Source organism: Arachis ipaensis, chromosome B8 (assembly GCF_059453495.1).
Source record: "Arachis ipaensis isolate K30076 ecotype BB chromosome B8, ASM5945349v1, whole genome shotgun sequence".
NCBI lineage: Eukaryota > Viridiplantae > Streptophyta > Magnoliopsida > Fabales > Fabaceae > Arachis > Arachis ipaensis.
Genome location: NC_142443.1, coordinates 129,752,351 through 129,758,350, shown reverse-complemented (window position 1 = coordinate 129,758,350; position 6,000 = coordinate 129,752,351). Strand labels below are relative to the sequence as shown.

Sequence of the window (6,000 nt, the reverse complement as noted above, 5' to 3'; positions counted from 1 at the left end):
TAGAGTTTCTACACTCCATAGATTAAGGTGTGGAGCTCTGCTGTTCCTCAAAGATTAATGCAAAGTACTACTGTTTTCTATTCAATTCTTCTTATTTCGTTTCTAAGATATCCATTCGCACCCAAGAACATGATGAAGGTGATGATTATGTGTGACGCTCATCACCATCTCCCCTATGAACGCGTGCCTGACAAACACTTCCGTTCTACATGAATTAAGCTAGAATGAGTATCTCTTAGATCTCCTAACCAGAATCTTCGTTGCGTAAGCTAGAATGATGGCGGCATTCAAGAGAATCCGGAAGGTCTAAACCTTGTCTGTGGTATTCCGAGTAGGATTCAATGATTGAATGACTGTGACGAGCTCCTAACTCGCGATTGCAGGGCGTTAGTGACAGACGCAAAAGGATAGTAAATCCTATTCCGGCATGATCGAGAACCGACAGATGAATAGCCGTGCCGTGACAGGGTGCGTGAGCATATTATTCACTGAGAGGATAAGATGAAGCCATTGACAAGGGTGATGCCTCCAGACGATTAGCCGTGCCGTGACAGGGCATTGGATCATTTTCCCGTGAGATGACCGAAAGTAGCCGTTGGCAGTGGTGATGTATCACATAAAGCCAGCCATGGAAAGGAGTAAGACTGATTGGATGAAGATAGCAGGAAAGCAGAGGTTCAGAGGAACGAAAAGCATCTCCATTCGCTTATCTGAAATTCCTACCAATGATTTACATAAGTATCTCTATCCCTATTTTATTATATAATATTCGAAAACATCTTTATCACTTTATATCTGCCTGACTGAGATTTACAAGGTGACCATAGCTTGCTTCATACCAACAATCTCCGTGGGATTCGACCCTTACTCACGTAAGGTATTACTTGGACGACCCAGTGCACTTGCTGGTTAGTTGTATCGAAGTTGTGACAATTATGAATTAAGATCAAAGCACCAAGCTTTGGAGCCATTACCAGGGATTGTTCGAGCCTGGACATCACAATTTCGTGCACCAAGTTTTTGGCGCCGTTGCCGGGGATTGTTTGAGTTTTCGGCAAGCTTTTGGTCCGGTAACATCAGTGCCAGATTCCCTTTTGATCCGGCAACAGCACCAAGTTTTTGGCGCCGTTGCCGGGGATTGTTTGAGTTTGGACAACTGACGGTTCATCTTGTTGCTCAGATTGGGTAATTTTCTTTTCGTTTTGTTTTCAAAAATCTTTCAAAAATATTTTCAAAAATCTCTCATCCGTTTTCGAAAAAAAAAATAAAAATGTTTTCAAAAATAAAATATTTTTCTTCAGAATTTTTAAGAATGAATTCTAGTGTTTCATGAAGCATGTTGAAGCCTGGCTGGCTGTAAAGCCATGTCTAAATTTATTTGGACTGAGGCTTGTAATTTGTTATAAAGAGCAATATACTCTCGTGTTAAAGACTAAAGCTTGGCTGGCCATTGGCCATGTCTAGTGTTTTGGACTGGAGCTTTCATTGAAAGCTTGGCTGGCTAGTGAGCCATGTCTAATTCCTGGACTGAAGCTTTTGACTAACATGGCAAGATTCCTGGAATTCATATTAAAAATTTTGGAATCCTTATTTTCTTTTTTCAAATTAATTTTCGAAAAAAAAATTATTACCAAAAAAAAATCAGAAAATCATAAAAATCAAAAATATTTTTCTGTTTCTCGTTTGAGTCTTGAGTCACATTATAAGTTTGGTGTCACCTGCATATGCATCTTGCATTTTTCGAAAATATCATGCATTCATAGTATTCTTCATGATCTTCAAGTTGCTCTTGGTAAGTCTTCTTGTTTGATCTTGATGATTTTTTGTTTTGTGTCTTTTCATGTTTATCATATGCATTCTTGAATTCTTAGTGCCTAAGCATTAAAGAATTCTAAGTTTGGTGTCTTGCATGTTTTCTTTGCATTAAAAATTTTTCAAAATTATGTTCTTGATGTTCATCTTGACATTCATAGTGTTCTTGGTGTTCATCTTGACATTCATATCATTCATGCATGCATTCATTGTTTTGATCTAAAAATTTCATGCATTACATAATTTTCATGTTTTTCATAAAAAATTCAAAAATAAAAAAAATATCTTTCCCTTTTTCTCTCATCAAATTCGAAAATTTGGATTGACTTTTTCAAAAATTTTCAAAATCAAATTGTTTCTCATGAGTCAAATCAAATTTTCAATTTGAAAATCTTATCTTTTTCAAAATCTTTTTCAAAAATCAAATCTTTTTCAAAATTCTTAGTTATTTTCGAAAATTTCAAAAATATTTTTCAAAAATCTTTTTCTTATTTTTATACCAAATTTTCGAAAATAACAATAACAATTAATGTTTTGATTCAAAAATTTCAAGTTTGTTACTTGCTTGTTAAGAAAGATTCAAACTTTAAGTTCTAGAATCATATCTTATGATTTCTTGTGAATCAAGTCATTAATTGTGATTTTAAAAATCAAATCTTTTTCAAAACTAATTTCTATCATATCTTTTCAAAAATATCTTCTTATCTTATCTTTTTCAAAAAGTTGGTTTCAAAATATCTTCTCTAACTTCCTATCTTCTTATCTTTTCAAAATTTGTTTCAACTAACTAACTAACTTTTTGTTTCTTATCTTATCTTTTTCAAAACTACCTAACTAACTCTCTCTCTCTCAATTTTCGAAAATATCTTCCCTCTTTTTCAAAAATATCTTTTCAAAATATCTCTTCTAACTTCCTAACTTCTTATCTTTTCAAAATTTGTTTCAACTAACTAACTAACTTTTTGTTTGTTTCTTAACTTTTTCAAAACCACCTAACTAACTCTCTCTCTCTCTAATTTTCGAAAATATCTCCCCTCTTTTTCAAAAATTTCTTTTTTATTAACTAATTATTTTTATTTTTAAATTTTAAAAAAATTTTTCGAAAATTTCTAACATTTTTCAAAAACCATTTTCAAAAATCACTAACTCCTTTTCAAAATAATTTTCGAAAATTATACCTCCCCCATCCTATTCTATTTATTCATTCATATCCTAACATCTCATCTCACATCTCTTCCATTCGTACAGTTGTGTTTCTTCCTTTACATCACATTCTTTATCTCCCCCTCCTTTCTTCCACTCACACAGGGATCCCTATACGGTGGTATAAAGGATCTCTATTATTATTATCATTTTTCTGGCCATTCTTCTTTGTCATATGAGCAGGAGCAAGGATAAGAACATTCTTGTGGAAGCAGATCCAGAACCTGAAAGGACTCTGAAGAGAAAATTTAGAGAAGCTAAAATACAACAATCCAGAGATAACCTTCCAGAAATTTTCGAACAGGCAGAGGAGATGGCAGCCGAAAATAATAATAATGTAAGGAAGATGCTTGGTGACTTTACTGCACCTAATTCCAATTTACATGGAAGAAGCATCTCCATTCCTGCCATTGGAGCAAACAACTTTGAGCTGAAACCTCAGTTAGTTTCTCTGATGCAGCAGAACTGCAAGTTTCATGGACTTCCATCTGAAGATCCTTTTCAGTTCTTAACTGAATTCTTGCAGATATGTGATACTGTTAAGACTAATGGAGTAGATCCTGAAGTCTACAGGCTCATGCTTTTCCCTTTTGCTGTAAGAGACAGAGCTAGATTATGGTTGGATTCTCAACCTAAAGACAGCCTGAACTCTTGGGATAAGCTGGTCACGGCTTTCTTAGCCAAGTACTTTCCTCCTCAAAAGCTGAGCAAGCTTAGAGCTGATGTTCAAACCTTCAGACAGAAAGAAGGTGAATCCCTCTATGAAGCTTGGGAAAGATACAAACAGTTGACCAAAAAGTGTCCTTCTGACATGCTTTCAGAATGGACCATCCTGGATATATTCTATGATGGTTTATCTGAGCTATCAAAGATGTCACTGGACACTTCTGCAGGTGGATCCATTCACCTAAAGAAAACGCCTGCAGAAGCTCAAGAACTCATTGACATGGTTGCTAATAACCAGTTCATGTACACTTCTGAAAGGAATCCTGTGAGTAATGGGACGCCTATGAAGAAGGGAGTTCTTGAAGTTGATACTCTGAATGCCATATTGGCTCAGAACAAAATATTGACTCAGCAAGTCAATATGATTTCTCAGAGTCTGCATGGAATGCAAGCTGCATCCAACAGTACTCAAGAGGCATCTTCTGAAGAAGAAGCCTATGATCCTGAGAACCCTGCAATAGCAGAGGTAAATTACTTAGGTGAACCTTATGGAAACACCTATAACTCAACATGGAGAAATCATCCAAATTTCTCATGGAAGGATCAAAAGCCTCAACAAGGCTTTAATAATGGTGGAAGAAACAGGTTTAGCAATAGCAAACCTTTTCCATCATCCACTCAGCAACAGACAGAGAACTCTGAACAAAATGCTTCTAATTTAGAAAATTTAGTCTCTGATCTATCTAAGGCCACTGTAAGTTTCATGAATGAAACAAGGTCTTCCATTAGAAATTTGGAAGCACAAGTGGGCCAGCTGAGTAAAAGGATCACTGAAATCCCTCCTAGTACTCTCCCAAGCAATACAGAAGAGAATCCAAAAGGAGAGTGCAAGGCCATTGACATAAGCGCCATGGCCAAACCTCTGAGGAGAGGAGAGGACGTGAATCCCAAGGAGGAGGACCTCCTGGGACGTCCAGTGATCAATACGGAGCTTCCCTCTGGGGAACCAAAGGACTCTGAGGCTCATCTAGAGACCATAGAGATTCCATTGAACCTCCTTATGCCCTTCATGAGCTCTGATGAGTATTCCTCTTCTGAAGAGAATGAGGATGTCACTGAAGAGCAAACTGCCAAGTTTCTTGGTGCAATCATGAAGCTGAATGCCAAATTGTTTGGCATTGATGCTTGGGAAGTTGAACCTCCCTTGTTCATCAATGAACTACGTGATCTGGATCAACTGACATTGCCTCAGAAGAGACAGGATCCTGGAAAGTTCATAATACCCTGTACCATAGGCACCATGATCTTTAAGGCTCTGTGTGACCTTGGTTCAGGAATAAACCTCATGCCCCTCTCTGTAATAGAGAAACTGGGAATCTATGGGGTGCAAGCTGCTAAAATCTCACTAGAGATGGCAGACAGCTCAAGAAGACAGGCTTATGGACAAGTAGAAGATGTATTAGTAAAGGTTGAGGGCCTTTACATACCTACTGATTTCATAGTCCTGGATACTGGAAAGGAAGAGGATGAATCCATCATCCTAGGAAGACCTTTCCTGGCCACAGCAAGAGCTGTGATTGATGTTGACAGAGGTGAAATAGTCCTTCAATGGAATGAGAACTCCCTTGTATTCAAAACTCAAGGATCTCCCTCTGCAACCATGGAGAGGAAGCTTGAAAAGCTTCTCTCAAAGCAGAGTCAACCAGAGCCCCCACAGTCAAACTCTAAGTTTGGTGTTGGGAAGCCACAACCAAACTCTAAGTTTGGTGTTGAACTCCCATATCCAAACTCTAAGTTTAGTGTTGGAGAGTCTCAACAAAGCTCTGCACATCTGTGAGGCTCCATGAGAGCCCACTGTCAAGCTATTGACATTAAAAAAGCGCTTGTTGGGAGGCAACCCAATGTTTATCTAATTCTTATTTTTATTGTTTTTCATGTTTTCTTAGGTTCATGATCATGTGGAGTCACAAAATAAATAGAAAAAATTGAAAACGGAATCAAAAACAGCAGAAGAAAAATCACACCCTGGAGGAGCATCTGTCTGGCGTTCAGCGCCAGAACAGAGCATGGTTCTAGCGCTGAACGCCCAAAATGGGCAGCTTCTGGGTGCTGAACAGAGCATGGTTCTATTCCAATCATCGTTGATATCTCACGGGTATTCAATAATCAATTAGATCTATATCCAACCAACAATTTTCACATCACCATAATAGAGTCAATAAAACATTGATCTTTTGTACCAATTTTCACAATTGGATATTGGAATGACAAAATCAAGAAGCTGCAATAAGTAATTTAAAGTTTGTTATGGCCTGGCCC

The 6,000-nt window shown here is 37.4% G+C and overlaps 1 non-coding gene across 1 annotated transcript; it reads right to left on the bottom strand.

Annotated features, from left to right (window-relative positions):
- Nucleotides 1-3,724: 3,724 nt before the first annotated feature.
- LOC148549842 (small nucleolar RNA R71) lies at nucleotides 3,725-3,832 on the bottom strand. The gene has a single exon (XR_015897504.1). It is a non-coding gene; the product is annotated as a small nucleolar RNA R71 (small nucleolar RNA).
- Nucleotides 3,833-6,000: the final 2,168 nt, after the last annotated feature.